Source organism: Ictidomys tridecemlineatus, chromosome 1, assembly GCF_052094955.1.
Source record: "Ictidomys tridecemlineatus isolate mIctTri1 chromosome 1, mIctTri1.hap1, whole genome shotgun sequence".
Taxonomy (NCBI): Eukaryota; Metazoa; Chordata; class Mammalia; order Rodentia; family Sciuridae; genus Ictidomys; species Ictidomys tridecemlineatus.
The window spans coordinates 176360115-176380546 of NC_135477.1; the positions used below are offsets into that span (position 1 = coordinate 176360115).

At 36.3% G+C, this 20432-nt stretch overlaps 1 protein-coding gene across 1 annotated transcript in view; it reads left to right on the forward strand.

Annotated features, from left to right (window-relative positions):
- Tenm2 (teneurin transmembrane protein 2) overlaps positions 1 to 20432 on the forward strand; it is a 2558256-nt gene that overhangs the window by 659774 nt on the left and 1878050 nt on the right. The gene's annotated exons all lie outside the window — the stretch shown is intronic.

Below are 20432 nucleotides of genomic sequence, written 5' to 3' on the forward strand. Positions count from 1 at the left end.
TTTATTTTGTATCTTTATATGGCAAGAGGTCAAGCAAACATACTCAGCTCAGAGGAGAAAATCAGACCAAACTAATCCATTTTATCTGAATGATGTCCCACTTTGGAGACAATGACATTACTCTTGTCATGTGGGCAGGTTTCTGAACTTGCCACCTCTTAGAGCCTTCACCTCTTAATACTGTTCAATAACAATTAAATTCCAACATGATTAGAGGGGATACAGACGCCTTGGTATTACTTCACCCATTTCCAGTCAATCAACTTTTTAAAAGTAGGCCTGGACTTGCTTTTGTTATATGAAGCTAACTAAAACCAATATATACCATGATTTCAGAAAATAATTAAATACGTGTTAAAAAATCAAGAAAGCACAACACACAGTTGCCCACCCCCCAAAAAATAATATATGTGTGTGTGGGGGGGGTGGGTGGGGGGGTGGGTATGTGTATATATACGTGTATATATACACATACCCCCACACACATATATACATACATACATATATTCCAAGTCCCCATAAATTTTGTGCCTTGGCCATTTATGCCAGGAAGACCTAGTGTTAAGAAACTGCTCCCATGATGTCTTCCTATGACTCAATACAGGAATCAGTCACCATGCCCTCTTTATTTCCATCCCAGTCCTGTATACTCAAGTGTCAATCCATGTCATGTTTCTCTTTATCAGGAATCTTTGAGTTCCTTCTGTCTCATGGTTATTGGACATGATTTATCTAAATCTAATGCATTCCCTGATTCCATTTATCACTTTTTTTCCCCCAAAATCAAACTTAATAGTAAAAAGAAGGTTCTACGTTTTCTCTGTCCATTTGTGACTATTCCTAACATTCTAGGGAAATTTAGTAGTTGTTAGAAAAAGTTCATCACAGAAAGGAAATGTTTTTTTTTTTTTTTCCTAATGAAGCAAAGCAAATCTCCTTAGTACTAACTGCCCAGCTCTGTATTGCATTGAAAGAAGAGAAGTGGGTGCTGTTTCTGTCTAGCCAATCACCCTAAGACTCAATGGCTTGGAACAGAAATGCTTATCTCACAGTTTCTGTAGGTGTGGTTCACTGGCAGAGCTTAGCTGGGCCCTCTGTTTTAGGGTCTCTCAAAAAATGCTATCAAAATGTAGCTTTGATATCATCTGAAGGCTCGACTGGGGAAGGAATGTACTTCAGTCTCACTTGTGGTTATTGTCTCAAGGAAAGTCAGACCTGGGGCCAGGGTCCTCGATGGCTGTTAGCTGGTGTTTGCTTTCTGATCCTACATGCACTGCTCTCCCCACATGGCAATTGGCTTTATCAGCATAGGCAAATGAGAGAACCAGAGGGACAAAGGGTGTTAACACAACAGAAGTCAGTTTTTTACAGATTAATCTTAGAAGTGACATCCTATCAAACTGTATTCTGTTGGCTAAAAGCTAAAATGCACATGACCCATTGTACACTGAAGGAGAGGGGATTGCACAAGGTCATAAACACAAGGGGTCATGTCAGATATGCTTTTCACAACATAGTGGAACAGTTTTGTTCACTCATTGACCTCATATGATAGCATAATCATTTACCAATTTTGGCCATTATAAGGCAAGAAAGAATGAAGAATTCACTTTGTGATATCCTCATAGTATTTTGTTTTCTATGATGGCATCTCTCTACTTGTGAAGAGAAAGTGTTCATACATTTGAAATTTTCAAAGTGTACCTAGAGTTGAAATTTTCCCACTGTCACATTTAATTTCACTGCGGTATGGTCTCTTGAAGCTCTTAGTGCTATATACTCAAGAGATTGTAATATAGCGTGCTTTAGACTTGGTGGAGACAAGATTCCTATTTGTTTGTGGTTCAGTATTGCACAAGGTCCCCATTGGCAATCCTCTGTCTAGTCATTGTCCTCTGTCAGTAAAGATATGACTGCAATTAGCTTGATTCTATTTTGTTGCCAGTGACTGTAGGACTCATATCCTTGCTAAGAAGCTAAACTGTGTCTACAGAAGAATGTCCATGTGTTTTTCTCATGGACCACACAGCCAGTCCTGTCTTATCTATTGTCTTTTTTTGTATTATTTTAACATCATAGTTACTATGGAAATAGGATTTTTCTGTGTCTCATCCCTGAAAATTAATTGCATGTGTCTGTGTTTTCAGAGTCAGTATCTGCCTTAGTTTGCATACATCTAAGAATTCCATATTTTAGCGATTTTTATTTCTGTTACACCCATAATTATCTTTATAAATACCCCAGTGTATAGATAAGTAACTTACCTGTGCTATACTTTAATGTTGAGAAAAATAGAATGGAAAACTTAACATTTGAATTATTGTTCAATGGTATTTTATACATAATTTAGACATACAATAGCTGTGCTATTTGGAAAGGAGAAGGAAAATTCTGACTAACTAGATTTTTTAGGAAAAAGAGATGAGGACTGGTAATGTAATTCAGAGGTAGAGCACTTTTCTGGCACATGCAAGAGTGTGGGTTCTATTCTCAGCACTGCAAAAAATGTTTTTTTTTTTTAATTTAAAAGAATTTAAAAGAGGCCAAGTATTAGCAGTTATCTAATGTATGTTTGTAAATATGTTCTGTCTCTGATATTTGCATTATAGCAATATAATTTGTAATGCCAGGATGATGCAGGTGAAAAACTGACACATTCATTGTTAGTGTTTTATTCACTCATTCAGCACACAGCTCAGAAATCTCCATTCTCTGATACTGTGCTCCTGAACATGAATACCACAGTCCCTGCACTTTTGAAATTCTGTGTATTTTGAGAAAGTCGATGTAAATAAATATTTATAGTATTTTCCACACAAAATATTGGTACTAGGAGAATGCAAATGATGTGGAAGTTGTTTAGAACTCATTCCTAAACTTTTGTATTTTATTAATCGAAAGCTATTTTTAAAAATTCTATGGGGCGCCAATAAACTTATTTTGCTAAATGTAGGCTTATAAAAAATAATTTATTGTCACCATGTTATTTTTCAATATTAAATCATTTAACACCAAAGATACATAAAGATATATATGGAGAATATTTTAAACATATATTCTAAATTTTTTAAAACATATATTCTAAAAATTTCCCCACAAATTTACCAGAAAATGAGTTTTTACACACACACACACACACACACACACACACACACACACACACAATATCACACACTTTCTCTCTCCTTCCCTCCTGTCCTCCCTCCCTCCAATTAGAAACATTGGTTTGTTATCGATTTCTACTAGGAATTCTACTAGTTAATTATTTCTGCTTAACAAACCTAGAAACTTAAGCTATAACTATAACCATGTTTTCCCTCAGGTTGCTGTAGGCTAGAGACATGGATACCTCCTGGCTGAGAGGAGCTGGCTCAGGGTCTTTCTTCCGCAGGCTGCCATTAAGGTTCTGTTGAGGCTGAGCTCACTTCAAGTCTGAAGGAGGAAGTGCCTCCATGTTCACTTATGAGATGGACGGCAGATCTCAGGTTCTCCTGGCTGTTGGCTGGAGGCCTACGTCTCTTTCCTTCCATTTGTACCTCCTCATAGGTGGAAAACAGCAATGGCAGCCGGTTTTCCTGGGTCAGTGAGCAGAGGGTGAGCTAATAATGAAAGCTGTACCACCTTGTGTCCTGAACTCAGGTAGCCTCCCAGTCCATTTTCTGTATGTTACTTACTACAAATGCAATGCTAGATGGCCCAGGCCATGAGAAAGGAAAGAATACTAAGAAGTGGGGATTTGTGGGTCACTGTAGAGGCTGTGTACCTCAGAGATATTCCATCAACTTTTTTTAAAAAAATTGCACCTTGAATTTATGAACTGTTTTAAGAAATAAAAGGAAGAAAAATAAAGGCTTCTCAGAAGTAATATTTGGATAGCATATTCCAACCCCCATATACACATACACAAATGTGATGTTAGGGTGACTTTTAAGAAGAAGACCATGGACAATGACTATAAGATGAGAAATGACAAGGTCTAAGTCTTGCCAGAGAAGGGTAGACACAGCCAGAGCTCATAGCACAGCAGGGACCAGGAGCAGCAGTGCCCTCTACAACAGAGTGAGAAATTGGGATTTATTTTTACAGGAGGTCTTCTTAAACACCCTTGCAGGAGAGGTGTCTGAATCTTCTTGTCTTTGTATTCATTTAACATTTGTGAAATTATTAGTTAATTAGAAGTTTCTACTGTGGAAAATATCAATTAAAGATTTTAGAAGTTGCATGTATATTGGCCAATGATTACATATCTAAAAAGAGGCACATAATTTATAATTAATTTTCTCATCAACAAAAATATAAATATATTCAACTTCTTTCCTGGTAAATTTGTGGAGAAATTTGTCTTTTTAGAATGTGGGTTTAAAAAAAAAATTCCATTGCATATGAATAAGAAATGTTTGAGGAGACAAAAGAGGATCATATACTAAAACCATTAAGCTTAGCCTCTCATGATTAGCCAAATTAATCTCCATTCCCTGCATTATAAGAATTTTTGATATGAAGTCCTTGACATAATCAGGAAAGTTCAGTCTTAGCACGTTCTCTGATCTTGTAAGCACCGTCTGTATTGTTCTGCCAGTGTTTTCATTAAGGGCAACAGATAGAGGAGTGAGGTGTCACTCATTTAAAAATGCCTGGGATGCTCCTTTTGACTCTAGTGGTGATTCATTTCATGGCTCTTACAACTCCATAAATTAGGTATACATACAAACTTGCGTGTGTGTGTATAGGTACATGAAGAAACACAAACAGGCATTAATTCCTGTACCCACATATATACATTGAGGGAAATGTGATTCCATAAGGCACGACTTCTGAATACCTCAATGCAGCATTACTGAGAAGTTAGATGCTGGCCTGCAAATTGCCTTGCATTTTGCTATAAATATGGTCATATCACCTTCAAATGGATGCCCCAGGGGTGCTTCTGAATATACTTCCAGTATGGGATGTAAAAACTTTTGGCAAGCAGTTTAAATATTAATCGAAACTTATAAATGCTTCTACTTAAATTTTTAATGTTTTCATCATATAACTAGTTTACTTTGTTTCATATTTTGAGGGTGTAAAAATAAGATCACATTTTTTCTTTTTAAAAATTCAGATTATCAGTTATAGTACCTACCTTACAATCTCAAAAATATCAATCTGTCTACTTTGGGATTCTTCAACCATAAAATTATTAAGAACTCCAAGAGGTATACTCTGAGCAGCCAGCACTCCTGGCTGCAATAGGAAAACAAGTGATATGAGAACTAGAAAAATCTAACAAATCTTCCTATTGTCTCTGTTGTCTGCTCTTCTTGCTTTTGTGTCTCAGCCAGTGTAGTGTCCCCTGCAGTAAACCAACACTTCCTCACAGTCATTAACTAATGTGGAGATCTGTGGTGTCTCAGTTACCTTGTTCCTACTAAATGCTCATTGTTTCTTGGGGAGGGAAGAAGATGAGAAGGATATCTCTCCCTCGCCATCCAGGATGGTTAGCTGCTCCAAACTGTGACTTCCATTACAACTCAGAACTTACTCTTTGAGGTTTCTCAAGGACATAAGCACAACCAAGTGGATCAGGAGGCTGAGGAAGGAGGATTGCAAATTCAAAGCCAGCCTCAGCAAAAGTGAGGTGCTCAGCCACTCAGTCAGACTGTGCCTGTAGTGGGGTCTGCCACAGTGTGGCTATAAATAGGGACAGCGACTGTCACACATTGTTACCATCTTTCTCTTAGAACTAATATATCTTCCAATTGTCTTTTATAGAACAATTTCTCTATTTTTACTAGCAGAACTAACTTACCAGCACTATGTCATTGAATGCCTTGATGAAGTAACTTCTTCTGAAAACGGAATTGAAAAGTTGAGCATAAAATCAAAGATACCTACATTTGAAGTAGCAAGGGAAAGTTGCCATTAAGAAACTTTTGTTCCAGGAACACACCCTGAAACATTTGGTTCATTAAGATCACTAGATATAATACTAAAAATGACAGCTGAAGAGAAAACTGGAAATTCTCAGAGTCTAGTGAGAAGTAGTTTGGTCTGGAGGAGAGGCAGAAACCAAAATAGAGCAAGCTGACAAAAAAGTGAAGCGTGAATTAATGGGGCCAGGAAATAAATTCAGGTATCCCTAGATGTCAGCTGTGGCTGAAAGCACTTAGCACTGAGTAGTATGAGTGACTTTGTTATGCTCAAATTCTGGACCCCCAAAGACCACCAGAGACCCAAGATCGATGTAAGCAGCAAAGAGGTGTTTATTGCTAGCTAGCTTGGTCCTCCGCGCACACACACAGCAACTGGTGACGCTGAGAGGCCCCAAGCCCAGGGTTTGCAGCATTCTTATACATTCTTTTGAGAGGGCAGGGACTTCACATACATCATAGACTCTTTTAGCAAATCATCACACACTGCAGGAAAATCAAATAACAACTCTAAAACATGATTAGCACATTCACTGGCAGGAGCAAGTTGAGTAAGGGTGATTGGTCAGTACAAAAGGGGTATTCATTTGAACTGATTGGTTTAAGCCAAGAGGGGTGTACATGCTGAACTACATGGTTTCCTAACTTTGTTATCAACCACCATAAACTGCTGGGAGGGCCATCTGGCAGCCCAGGTATTTCCCTGTCTCATGCTGATTGGTGGCTGCTAGGGGGTTGCTATGGATCCCCACCTAGCCTGACTGAATCAGGAACACCTGGCACAGCAGATCTCTCCTGTAGATGAATGTGCCTAGGAGTGCTCTGTGGGTTTTTCCAAGGACAAGGGTCATGTCCCTTCCTTGGACAGGCTTTGCTCTGAGATGGAGGCTGGTTTTTCAACTTGACTATGTATTAGAAAACAGGTTTAAGAAGTGTCTTAGTCTATTGGGATTCCCATAACAAAATGTCAAGAAACTGAGTGGTTAGTAAATACCTCAAGTTTTACTTTACTCTTCAGGAGCTGGAATGCCGCATATCTAGGAGCTGGCAGAGATGATGTCTAGTCCTGCTTTATCCTAGATAGCACTTCCTGTCCTCCTGTAGTGAAAAGCACAAACTGCCTCTCTTGGGCAACTTTGATAAGGCCCCTAATCCCATTTATGAGTGATATGGCCTTATGACCTATCACCTTCTCAAATGTCCCACCTCTAATGATGTAGCAAGGAACTAGGATTAGGTTTCAACAGATGATTTGGGGTGGGGGGTAGGATATATAAGTACTCAGACCTCAGCACCAAACAATCCCACTTCTAGGTATGTACGCAAAGAACTGAAAATCAGTAATCAAGTAAATTTATGTACACGTATGATCACAATGGCCCTATTTACAATAGTCAAATGCGAAACTACCTCAAATGTTCATCAGGGGATGAATGGATAGACATATGATGGGAGACTGCTTTGCTATGGAAAGGAGTAAAATGCTGATATACACTGCAGTTTTAATGAATGTCTAACACATTACACTACAAAGCCACACACAACATGTTGTGTATTCTATTAGTCCTTCTATATGGTATGTTCAGAGTAGGTAAACCCGAAGAGAACATGATTTAGGATTTCCAGGGATTCTAGGGAAGAAGGAAAGGGGATGATCTGCTCAATAGGTATAGAATTTCCTCTTGAGGTAAAGAAAATATTTTGGAACTAGATGGAGGTGATGGTTGTACAGTATTGTGTCTGCCACTGAAATTGTTTACTTCAAGATGGCTAATTTTATATTATGTGAACTTCATCTCTATTATCAAAAGCTAAAAATAAAATGATGAAGATACGTTTTAGAGGATATGTTTGTCCACTGTCACTGTGACAAAATACCTGAGATAAAATGACTTAAAGGGCAAAAGATGTCCTTTTTTTTTTTTCCTAGCTTCAGAGGTGCAGTCCATGGTCCATGAAGACTTATTATTTCTGGGATTGTGCTGAGGTGCACTTTATGGAGAGGGAGGGTATGGCAGACCAAAGATGCTCACCTCACAGCAGCCAAGAAGCAGAGAGGCAGGGGCTTGGGTCTCAATGTCACTTTCAAGGACACAACTCCAGGGACTGCTTAGTCTAGTGAGTGTCCCCCTCCCAAAGCTGAGTCATCAACTGAAACCAAGCCATCAACACTTGAGCATGTGGGGGACACTCCAGATCCTTACAGTAACAGAGGGATAGACGAAACATGTAAGAAACATAAAGATTATTAAAATATAATATTCTTCAAAGGCAAGAGAAAGTAAGAAAAAATAGAGGGCAAGTGGGAGGCAGTCTTCTAGAACAGAGGCATCACAGACAGGAGGGATGCAGGTAAAGTCACTTGGTGTGTTTCACACTGTGAAGATTCTTTCTTTTTATTTTAAAAATTAGATTTTTCCCCAACGTTTTATTTTAAATTAAAGAAAATTTTAAATTTTCCAAATAAGAAAAGATTAAGTGACATAAATATATGAATAATCTTCTTTGCAAAGTTTCTCAGGAGGGTATAAAAGATTGAATGCCCACTAGATCTCTTTGTCATTTCACATCCTTGAGTTTCCTCAGGATTCCTGAGCTACTAAGCGATGTCCAGGCTAACATTCTGACTGTGTCATTTGAGCCTAGCAACTTAATCTTGTGATGCTTTAGTTTATACCCCTGGAAAGTAGACCTGCCTCCTAGTGTCACTCTGAAGAATGCATGCAATGGTATCTATAAAGGTCTGAGATCATGCCTAGCACATAGCAAATATGTAGTAAGATAAGGTATTGTTGCTAATCACTCATTGATAAGTGCCATATTATTAATCAACATATTTAAAATTTGTGCTAACATCATTTTTTTTCCCTAAAGGTGCTTTCTAAAGTGAGAATGTTATGGTTTCTGTGTCAGGTGCTCCTTGAGCATCAGGTAGAAGACGATGTTTGTCTGTATGTTGCCTCAAGCATGTGAAAAGCTTGTTGACTCAGTGGAAAGTAGCCTCAGACTTGAGACTCATTGGTATTATCTGAAAAAAGCTAAACTAACAACCAAACCCAAGTAGAGTCTGAAGCTATTATGAGATGTCATATGTTAACATTAATGTGTTGACTTATTTCTTGGGACCACTGAACACCTAAAACAATACAGTTAAAAAACAGAGGTGTTATTTTACTGATTAAAAATGTAACTTCTAATATCTATGTATTAAGGTGGCACAATGAAACCCACTCTTATGTGTAATTAATATGCATCAACTAAAAATAATTTCCATATATTTGACATTTTCTGTCAATGTCAGCAAATACAGGTGTTTTTTTCTGATTAGGTTAAGGTAAATTAAGATATATGGTTTTCTTAATTAAAATAATTTATAGTTTGGATTATGGTTTAAGAAAGTTCAGTCAGGTAACTAGATTAATCTAAAAATTAGGAAAGGATTGAGCGAGAGAGAGCATACACATATTGCATATATTGGGATTGGTTGATAAGTAAATACTAGAATATGTCATCAGAAAACAATATTCAAATTATAGTGGAAGAAGAACTTTGCATTAACTTCTCCTTGAGCCAAGAAAGAGAATCCCAACATCAGTTATTTTTAGCATAGTTCACGATGTGAGCACAGCTGTCCTTCAGAGACCTATAGTATTGTGGTCAATGACGAGCACTCTATGTGTAGCTAGGACACACAAGGCCCTGGATGTATCCTCAACATCTCAAAAGCAAAGCAAAAAATCACAGTATTGTGTTCAGCAGAGGGAATGAGTGTTCATTCTGGTTACAAGTTCCATCTCAAGGTGCATCGTGTGCCAGTTAAATGAATTAATACCTTTGATTACTTGTGTATAGCTGTGCCTGACATCCAGTAAAGACTCAATTATTATTAGCTGTCACTTTACATCATCTGCTTGTTTGCAAAAGTTTGTCTAATCAAAAAGTAATGATGTTCAAGAAAAACTAGAGATTGATGAATAAAATCTGACTTTGAAAAGTAAATGAAAAACAAGCCCTGTTGAAGAGACCAGGCAGCCTGCTGGGTTTCTATTCAATGCCTCAGTTTAAAAGAAAATCAAAACATACCACAAAACATTTCTACATTCACACAATTCCATTTTGAGAGTTACTTTACATAGCTTAAATATAAAAAAAAGATATTTTTTACATACTAGATTTAAGTTACTTTGTCCTTCAGTGAAATATTATCCATTTGGACTGATTTCTAAGGTAGATTTTAAAAAAAACTTTAATTAATCCCAATTGCTACGATAGTGTTATTTACATAAAGATTAGGGACTCTATTTAATAGCATACCAAATTGGTTATAAGTTAATATTTGATCTAACCAAATTACTATACAGAAATTGTCAACATGTACAAAAAGTTCATATTTATACACATGCATGCATATATATTCTGACAGGCTATTTAGTATAGTATGTTTTGGTTTTTTGATACTGAGGATTGAACCCACAGGTACTTAACCACTGAGCCACATCCCCAGTCTTTTTTATGTTATTTTGAGACAGTTTCTTGCTAAGTTGCTGAGGACCTCACTGAGTTGCTGAGGCTAGCTTTGAATTTGTAATCCTCCTGCCTCAGCCTCCCAAATTGCTGGGATTATAGGCATGAGCCACCATACCCAGCAGTGTAGTGTTTTTTGATAGCATATACTGGAAACAATTTAATGTTTATCACTAGATATTGTTAATTCCATCCTTCTGTCTCTGTCCAGTAGAAGACTATTCATCTATTAAATGTGATGTGTTAACTTACAAATTGCTACAAGGTATGGTATATTTTTTAAATACAAATTGCAAAAATATCTATAGAATGGTTAACTAGTTATATGCAAGTGTGTATATATGTGCAGAAACAGGAATTTTCTAGCAAAATAGCTATGGACAGAGATTTAGCATTAGAGTGAAAGGGTTTTCATATCACAAGCAGTACCTCTTTATAGTGCTGATAATTTCTAATATCAGCAACATCTGGTTGATTCCATCCTGGGCCATTTGTTTTCCTTCTCTGTATTTAAAATGGTAAAATCCTATTTTAATGAACATAGCATATTGAACATTTTGATAAAATAATATATCTTCCTTAGTTCATCTGTATTATTGTTTACTCTTAATTTCCATTTTTTATCTATTGTAATTATGGGCTTATAAATTTATATTCCCTTTTTAACTGTGTACTCTTTAGAGCTTTAATTTAATATAGCACCGGATACAAATGCTAGATATTTAATAAATATTTGTTGACTATATAAGCTAAGGTAATAAACTGTAAGGGCATAGGTTTTAAAATATATGAGATACATATTTAAATGTTGATTTTTTCCAATGCCTAGCTGATTATCACAGACATACTACTTGAGTTTAGAGAGTTTCTAGGAAAGCGAAACTGAGATTACTCTCATTTCTATCTTATGAGACCTTCAAAATAATTACATGAGACAGTATTTTTAAAGAGCCTTCCCCTGTGATTGTCACACAGTAAATCATCAATAAAATTAAGGTATTTTTTTTTCCCAGTTAGCTTCACTGTCCTGCTTGTCCACGTTTCAACACCATTATGTTGTGTATATAAGTGACTTCTTGTTGAAATGTGAAAGTGACAAAACCCAAAGCTAAGTTGACAGAGGGTGTGGAAACTTCCCTTTCATCCACAGACACTAGAGAGTTGGCGAGGGAAATTAATTTTAAAAAGGAATTTATTCATAAAAAATATTTTATCACTTATGCACATAAATATATACTTAATTATAAAAAATATGACACACAACTTTGCTTTCAAAGGAGATCTAAACATCAGCAGGCAGCACGCATAACTTGAGAGACCAGTGCACAAAGCATTATGCGAGATAATATATAATCCAATTATAATGGTGCAAGTCATCACTGTATGTTAGGAAGAAATAGAGTCATTTCACTGCCACAATATTATTTGCTACTTAAGATTCTTCAAAGGGAAAGGTTAGGGGAACCACCCTCCCAGAGATGCTCTGTTGTTCTTGAAGGTAGTGAATAATATACTGGTTGATCTTAGATTCATTTTACTTTAAATTATCTGTTAATTTGTTTTTAAGTTGAGTTCCAGAATTTAAGCTTTAGCCACCAGCTAAGAGGGATTTTTTTCCAGCATAGAATTAAATCATGAATTTAGATTAATAGGCTTTTTGTAATACTGCCATTGCCCAGTGGACTAATTACAAAACCACAAGCAGTAGGAAAGATAAGGAAATGCAGTTGCTCATATATTTGGAATGTTGACATTTGGCATCCAGCTGCAAAGTGGATGTTTACACAGTAGCTGTCCTTAATATTCTTTTCCAATAGGTTGTATACTATTTCCATCTTGAGTATTTCATCCTATATACAGTACACTAAGCAAACAGCTGTTAACCTATGCATAATTAAACATATTTCATGAGGCATTTTGGATATTGTAAACATACCCATTCAGTCACTGGTAGAGCATTGAGCTACTGCCCATGATTGGATTTGAGGAGGTCAACCGATCATAATGAAGTTCAATGAAATCCAAAGACTGGTCGGGAGAGCCTTATCCATAGCGCTAGCTCTCTGTTGAAATATATTGGGAGGCACAGATTGTATCATCATGGAATTTTCACACATGGTGGAACTCCATTTGTTAACAGTCACAGAGGGTGATGCTTGGCATTTTAAACTCCACCACAGTATTAAACTCATTACCATGTGAACTGATAAGATCTAGTACAGGATTTGAAACGTGGGGTCATTGTTGGTTGTGATTTTTATTAAAGTCCTCCTATTTTGATTTTTCAATTTAATAGTCTGCTTCCTCTTTTCAGGGGTGTGTGCGATGGAATCACACATAATAGTGTTGCTCATTTGCTCTTTCTGACCTCTGATCCCGAGGTTGCCGTAAGTCTGAAGTTACCTTTATGCAAGGTCATAGATTATAGCTGGGAAGGGTTCAAATTAAAACCAATAGGATAGAAAATTTCTGGGAAGGCATGGTTTCATGGGTTTAGGAGATGAAAAATAAGTTCAAAATCAGAAAGACCTCCATGAGAGGCCCCTTTCTACTCCTCCAGAGCTAACCGCTTTGGGAATATCAATTCATGATGTATTCATTCACTCAGTCAGGCAAAAACATAAGCAGCAGCAACTGTGAGCCCAGCATTATTATGCATTCTGGGAAAGTAGCAATGAACCAAGAAGCACCTTTGTTCAGAAACAAGTAGAGGAAATAATCCAGAACCCAGAATAAATACCAAGCACATCAGGTCTCCAGTGGGAGGGACTTGACATAGGGCTTGAGAAGGCAAGGCTAGTAGGACTATTCCCAGTTGAGAAGACAGCAAATAGCCACATTTTGTGGTGAGAAATTCAGGGATCCATGCCCTCTAGACTAGGACTCCATGCATGAGTTTCCACACACTGGCTTATTGTTGTGAGGAGCTGAAAGAAAGTGTTGTTGTTTTAGATGGTTGGGGACAGGTTTGGAGAAGGAAATGATGGTCAGGTCTTGAAGGGTCTTGCAAAGAACATAGGAATTTTGTATTTGTTTTTCTTAAGCATTATCTTGCTTAGCTTTTCTAAATGTCGAGTTATTAATAAGTTAGGATAATATTGTCTACCTCATATATTTTACAAAGATTATACAATATAATTTGCCTATAAACAAAACCTGGTGTATTACAACTTTTGTAAGTATTTTATAATAATGGTGATTATTCATTGTATTTATTCTTTTATCCTTAGTATTCTTATGAAATACACCAATTTGGGGAAGGGATAGATAAAGTCCACAAGGGTCTGGGCTGGTGGATCAGAGCCCATTTTTAATCTCTTAGCTAGCAAACAATAGCATTGGCATATCTGTCAAATATTGGGGAGATGTTATTAGCTTTCAGAGGAAAATGAGAAGCAGAGAAGAATCTTCACTCTAAACAGGTTGAGTCTAGAGCAGTGGTTCTCAAGCAGGGGTAACTGCCTCCATACATGTCACTGCTCATCACAGCTGGGAATTATTGTTCATGAAGACCAAGGATGATGCATTGTGCAGAGCAACTGCCCACAACAAAGAATTGTCAGTAGTGCTGATCTTGGGAAACCCCCACCTATAGCATGCTGACCAGAGTTGAATAGGGAGTGTAGCCAGTGAACTCTCTGGCATAGCCCAATGCACTATGCAAACTGCACATCTCTTACCCGTCCTCACACCAGGCACCTGCACCATAGAGTCTTTACATATATGTTCTCCCTTTTGCTTGAAAGTCCTATCCTACTTGTTCTCTTGTGCCAATGGAGAATCCAGGTTTATACACTGTCTCCTAATTCTTTTTCCCTTTGGCTTTTTTTCCTTCCTTGAAGTAGAATACAAAGTAAATGTCATATGATGAAAGATATACATAGTTTGCTATGTCTCAAAGCTACTCAAACATATATACCTTCTCTCACTAATCAGCTTAAGCAAACTGTGCAGTGGGTGGTAATTGTAGCTGACAATAGCAATCATGTATTGCTAAAGTGGCAGTGGAGATACATGAAGATAATGTGGGAGTGTCAGAGCTGTGATTTAGGTGGGGAAGTGTCAAACATCTGCAGACATCCAAATTAAAACCTTTTTTTAAAGAATGTGAAGTTAACAAAATATGTAAAATCTGGAAAGAAAAACAAACATTAAACAAGTATTTCTTGTCTATATTCAACTAAGGACTTATGTAATCAAAGCATATTATTGATTGTGATGAGATTTTGTATATGGTATCTCAAATTTTCTTAGGGCTTTCTATATTTCAATGCTGCTTTCATTAGATGTTGAGAAATACAAATAGCTAGAAGCACCCATGTTTTATAATTTCTAATTTCAATAGTGAACAAGAACGCTTGTTTCTATAGGGTTTTGTTATAAAATTGGGCGAATTTATTTAAAAATATAATTTCATAAGTGTTAATTTGGAGATTAATTTTGTTTTTAGTATAAAACTTTGAAACCAGTAAACATGTCTCACATATGCAGAATTAAACATGTGTGTATTAATTTTTCTATGTGGACAGTTTAATCCTGTGTGAGTTGCTCCTATAAGTGATGGTATTTAGAATCTATTAAATTCAAACTTTTCACCACACAAAGATGACAGAAACCTCTCCCAGATGTGAAAGTATTTATAAAATTTCACAGTACAGTTAAAACTAGGTAAAGTAAAATTAGCGTAACTTTTTGAGAATTGCAAAATTTATCACATTCAACCTCACAAGTTACAAGTAATAAAAACAATAAAATACCAAGGTAGGGTCTGAGCCAACTGTGCATAAGCTGCAAGATTCATTGTGGTCTTTGAAAATAACAGTCTTGTCAAGCCATTCTTCTTGCTTTTTCGTAACTTCTCATCACTCTGAAAATAAAAGCCAATCTCTAACCTAGCCCTGCACACTTTATACCATCCTTCTTACATCAGACCCTTCTGCCACAGGCCCTTAACATATGCTACTCCCTTTACTTACCTCTCCATCCCAATTGCTCCCTTGAGCTGTTTTTGTGCTTAATTGCTCAGACTGAGTCAAATCTTCAGAGTGCATATATGGAATACCTCAACTTTTCCTTTATATTCCTTTCACAGTAATCATTCTTCTTTGTGTTTATATGTTGATTTCACACAGAAAGCAGCTATACATTTAAATCACTTTTGTGATCAACTTGCCATCGATACACAAAATTTACCAATCTTATTTCCTACTCTTTCCCCGCGATGATACCTTTGCACAAAAGATGAACCTATAAGAGAAGAAATTAATAATTATAAATAAGACTCATATTTGTATAGAGCTCCTATTTTATGAAACTTATTTTTCTTTTTCTTTGATCCTTCCAATAATTCTTTGGGCATGTAGGAAATTTTATTTTTTAAACAAACATTTAAAAATCTACTGTGATCCTGAGTAATAGGCCCAAGAATGAAAAAAGTTAGCACTTTCACTCTCCTACATTTGGGGAGATCCTTTCTGACAGGTTGGGGGAGAGGATATGGAAATTTAAAAATTATTAATGATCATGGAAGTGATGGAAGGAACTAAATGTGATGTGAGAAAAATCCAGGGCATAGATGAGGATGCTAAAGAGGAGGAAAGGGCATTCTGGGTAGAGGAAGTAGCAAGAATCACTGAACTCAGAGATGCAGAAGGCATTACTAGAAGATGTCCCCCTCTTGGTCTCCTTTTCCTTCCTGGGTTGGCTGTGTTCCTAAGCTCGGGGAATGGGGATCCAGTCTCACAGGTTATTCTTTCCACCTTTCCATTAAGATTCCCAAGATCATCTCTCTGCTTGGTTGACTCAGCTGTCTTCTTTAGAGGCAGGCAATATTCTGATTAGCCACATTTGATTAAAAAGCCCACTTCAAAAGTCAGATCCAGATTAGATGTATCCAAACCACATTCTTTCAGGCAGTCTTTCTCAAGTATTAGGATTCACATGGGAGTTGATGAATGACAAATTGCTAGGTCAGTCCCTCCATAATGTCTCATTCAGCTGGTCACAGCCATGGCCTGAGAGTCTGAATTTATAACAAGTCTCTAGGTGACACTGATTCTACTGATCTGGGGACCACAACTGGAGAGACATGCCTTTGAGAACTGGAAATACGGGCACCCAGAAAATCTTTGTCCTGTTACCTAAAGGTGCTGAATCTGTTCCTGGGCTAGCTGACCACACAGATTAATCTACGGCCAGGAATATTTGTGGAACTCAAGGCAGCTGTTTGCCTTTCAACCCCTTTTCCTTCTGTATTTTTTCTTTCCCGTAGTTATTTAGAACCTCACAATTTTTTGGCTACGAAAGGTTGTTAACCTCCAATCACTGGAGCTTAAAAATTTTACATTGAAATTTCTATTTTCTTTTTTTTCTCACAAGACCTTGATTCAAAGATCTGATATGTTACATAGTGTTATGGGACTGATTTTTGCCATTTATGTGACCTTAGGTATGTTATTTAACATCTGTGTCTTGCTCTTTTTACATGTAAACTATTGGGGGAAAATATATATATATATATGAACACATACATATGTATATATATATTTAGGATATATATAGTTAGGATATATATATTCCTGATATGTATGTCCTCAATAAATATGTGTGTATATGTATGTGTGTATACATATATATGATAATGTAAACATAAAACATGCATATAATATATGTGTGTTTTATATATGCATATGCATTTCTTGTATATGTTCATATATGTATATATACACTATATGTAAAAAATGCTTAGAAGAATCCCTGAGACATTCTTAAGGACTATGCAGTTCTTAATTCTTCTTATGAAGTGTTTATTGTCAGTGACTTGAAGTTACTAGACTTCACAGATTTTAAAAAAGAAGGAGTCCAAAACACTGTCAGAATTTAATCATCTCTTAATTTTTGATGGACCTGCATAGAATTAAGTGATCTGGCCAAGTATAAGAAGATGGTTGGTGAGTCCATGGCTCAAGTTTTCTGTGCTCTGACAATTCCATAATGTAAGTCTTCCATCTTTCCAACAAAGCATGACTCCTCACAGAAAGACGATGGGTTTCTGAATCCCACAAATATGGTTGGAATTCCAATATTTCTGTTTTAACCAAATAGCTATGAGCAAATTAGGTACTGTTTGGGAGCCTCTTTTTTTTCCTGCCTTTGAAATAAGATTAAAAGCAGAAACCATGCAACTGTTTTCTGACATATTAAATACAGAAATATGTAGAAGTTCCTAACACAGTGCCTAGGGAATTACCAGTTTGTTCATAAATATTTAGGTTTTTCTCTTCTTTTCTATTCCCTTAAATAAGTGTCTTGCATTTAATCAAAGCCTTTGGGTATTATGCCAGAAAAATGACTCATGATAGAAACCCTAGGTTATAGATTATATGGCATTGTGAAGAAGAAAATATTCTCCTACGACCAGACTTTCAAGCTCCTACCAAACTTTTGTGTTGATGAATACATTGCTCAGTAATCTCCAGAAACACTGGGTACCTTTGTTAGCAGCTATCATGGATGCTTTGCTTCTCCACTGCATGTACTCAGTACTTGGCATACAATGGCCCATGGATTTCTCATCAAGTCACTGACAAGTTGGTAGTTCTGTTAAGCAAGTTTTGTAAGAGTCAGGATTTTACACCCAAGTGTGAACAACTTTTAAGCCCTTGTATGGTTTGATTGCTATTTAATTTATTAGAACCTTTGTTCCATGGAAGGGGTGAAAACGGAGCAAGATAGAAATGATAGACCTTGACTGAAATGATTGACATCTGTTTTGAAAATGAAAATGAATCAAATTTTAGTTTTAAATGTGGCTTCACATATTTTCAGACTTTTTTTTAAATGGAATTGGTCTGGAAAAGGTTGAACATATTTATTCTGAAAATTGTGACAGAGACATCTGATCATACGTACCCTCCCTCCCACCTCCCCCCCTCCCTCTGTCCTTTCCTCCCTTCCTCTCATTATTTCTTTCTTAATATACTGGCATCTATATAGCACAGGGAATTTTTGCTCATTTTGGGAACATGACCTATTGTTTTCTTGCCTCTGACGTTGCCTGAATGTTTTCTCCTCTCTGTTTTTATCCACCTTTTCTATTTGCCTTAATGTGATGGGGTATTTAGGTTGGCTTACTTTTCTTCCCTCATGAACTCCTTCCAAGCTTACTCCTCACTAGTTGCTGATCTTGAAGATCTAATTTGTTAAATGCCTTTAAAACTATTAGACAATTAATACATGTACAAATTTTTTTTTGGAAATTAAAGTCATATCTTTATTTAACTTGGAAAAAAATCATTTATTCTTTTTAGAACACAGTTACTTTTAGACATATACCACAGTACCCCAAAGACAACCTCTAAATATATACTGCAGAAACTTTTAAAAAAGTCCCAAATATTATCTACAAAATAAAACAGATCAAAACCTCTCAATTGTCTCACTAAGCATGGAGATTTATTTGTAACCTGCTTGTCAACTCAGCATGATGACAACTCTGATCTGTTATATAATGTTCTATCTTAGAACACTGTAGTTTTGATTTTAAAAATACTGAAAAATTAGTATAGAGGTTACTCATACCCTACGCCCACTTTCCCCATTATTGACAGTTTACACTAGGTGTGGTACATTTGTCCTGATCGAAGAACCAATATTTTCCCTTAATTTTTACTTTTTCTCTTTTAAGAACCTGTGCAGGTTAATTTTTTCTTTTTTCTTTTTTTTTTATTGTTGGTCGTTCAAAACATTACACAGTTCTTAATACATCATCTTTCACAGTTTGATTCAAGTGGGTTATGAACTCCCAACTTTACCCTGTATACAAATTGCTGTATCACATCAGTTACCCTTCCATTGATTGACATATTGCCTTTCTAGTGTCTGATGTATTCTGCTGTCTGTCCTATTCTCTACTATCCCCCACATGTACAAATTTGAGAAATAAAAAGAGAAAAAAGAACATAATGAATCACCTACCATTTCAATAGCAGGTAGAAAATTGTACATCTGTTATGCTTCCATATGTAAAGAAGTTTAAGGATTTAAATATGTGTATATTTATGTGTACATATACTTAAATATACATATATGTATATTATATCATCTGCTGCTCTGTATCTTGCTCATTTATTTAACATACTGCAAAACGTCGACATCTATGACTAGTCTATTTTCACCTGTACATTCATGCGTCTCAGATATAAGTTCAATGACTGTCTACACAAATTCAGTGCACTTACTTATTAGCATTCAGTGCACTTATTGTGCACTTTTGAGCAAATTATTCTGTATTTTTTGTGGGAAAAAAATGTTTAACTTACTCTAGGAATGGGTTCATAAAGGTGATAATCCCCAGCTCAGAAGGCTGTGGGAAAAAGGTTTAACTTACAGGATTGTTTTGAGGATTAAATTAAGTAGGACAAGTAAACTATGAAATAGACGGCCTGAACTATAATGGACACTCAACATTTTATTAGCATTATTCCCCTTTCCATTGTTTATTTATTCATTTAACCTATGTTACCTATGTGTCCAGAGATACATTAGCTCTAACTTAGCTTTTAAGCTTCTCTAGGAAATTTAAATCTAGTTAAGGAATTTTCACTAGAGAACAGTATTTCCACAATTGACAGTAGGATATGATTGATAAGCATGTAGAAAATTAGAACAGCCATGACTTTAGTCTTAAAAATGAGGTAGTGGTACAAAAAAATTGCAGAGAACAAGATTTCCCATATCTCAATGGAGATTTTATAATGAGCTATCCTAACTTGTAACCTGCAACCTCAGGAATTTTCTTTTATCTTTTGGATTCTTTAGTGAAAATGCAAAAGCAAAATAGCTCTGTCACATTCAGCCACTGTCAATTAATGCCCAGGACTGGATTAACTATGAGAAAACCAATTCAAGTAACTCGAGACTCACCAGCTGTCAGGCAGGGTTAGCCTCCTTGGAGGGACCACATACATATCCTGTTGCCAAGGAAAACAGCCTATC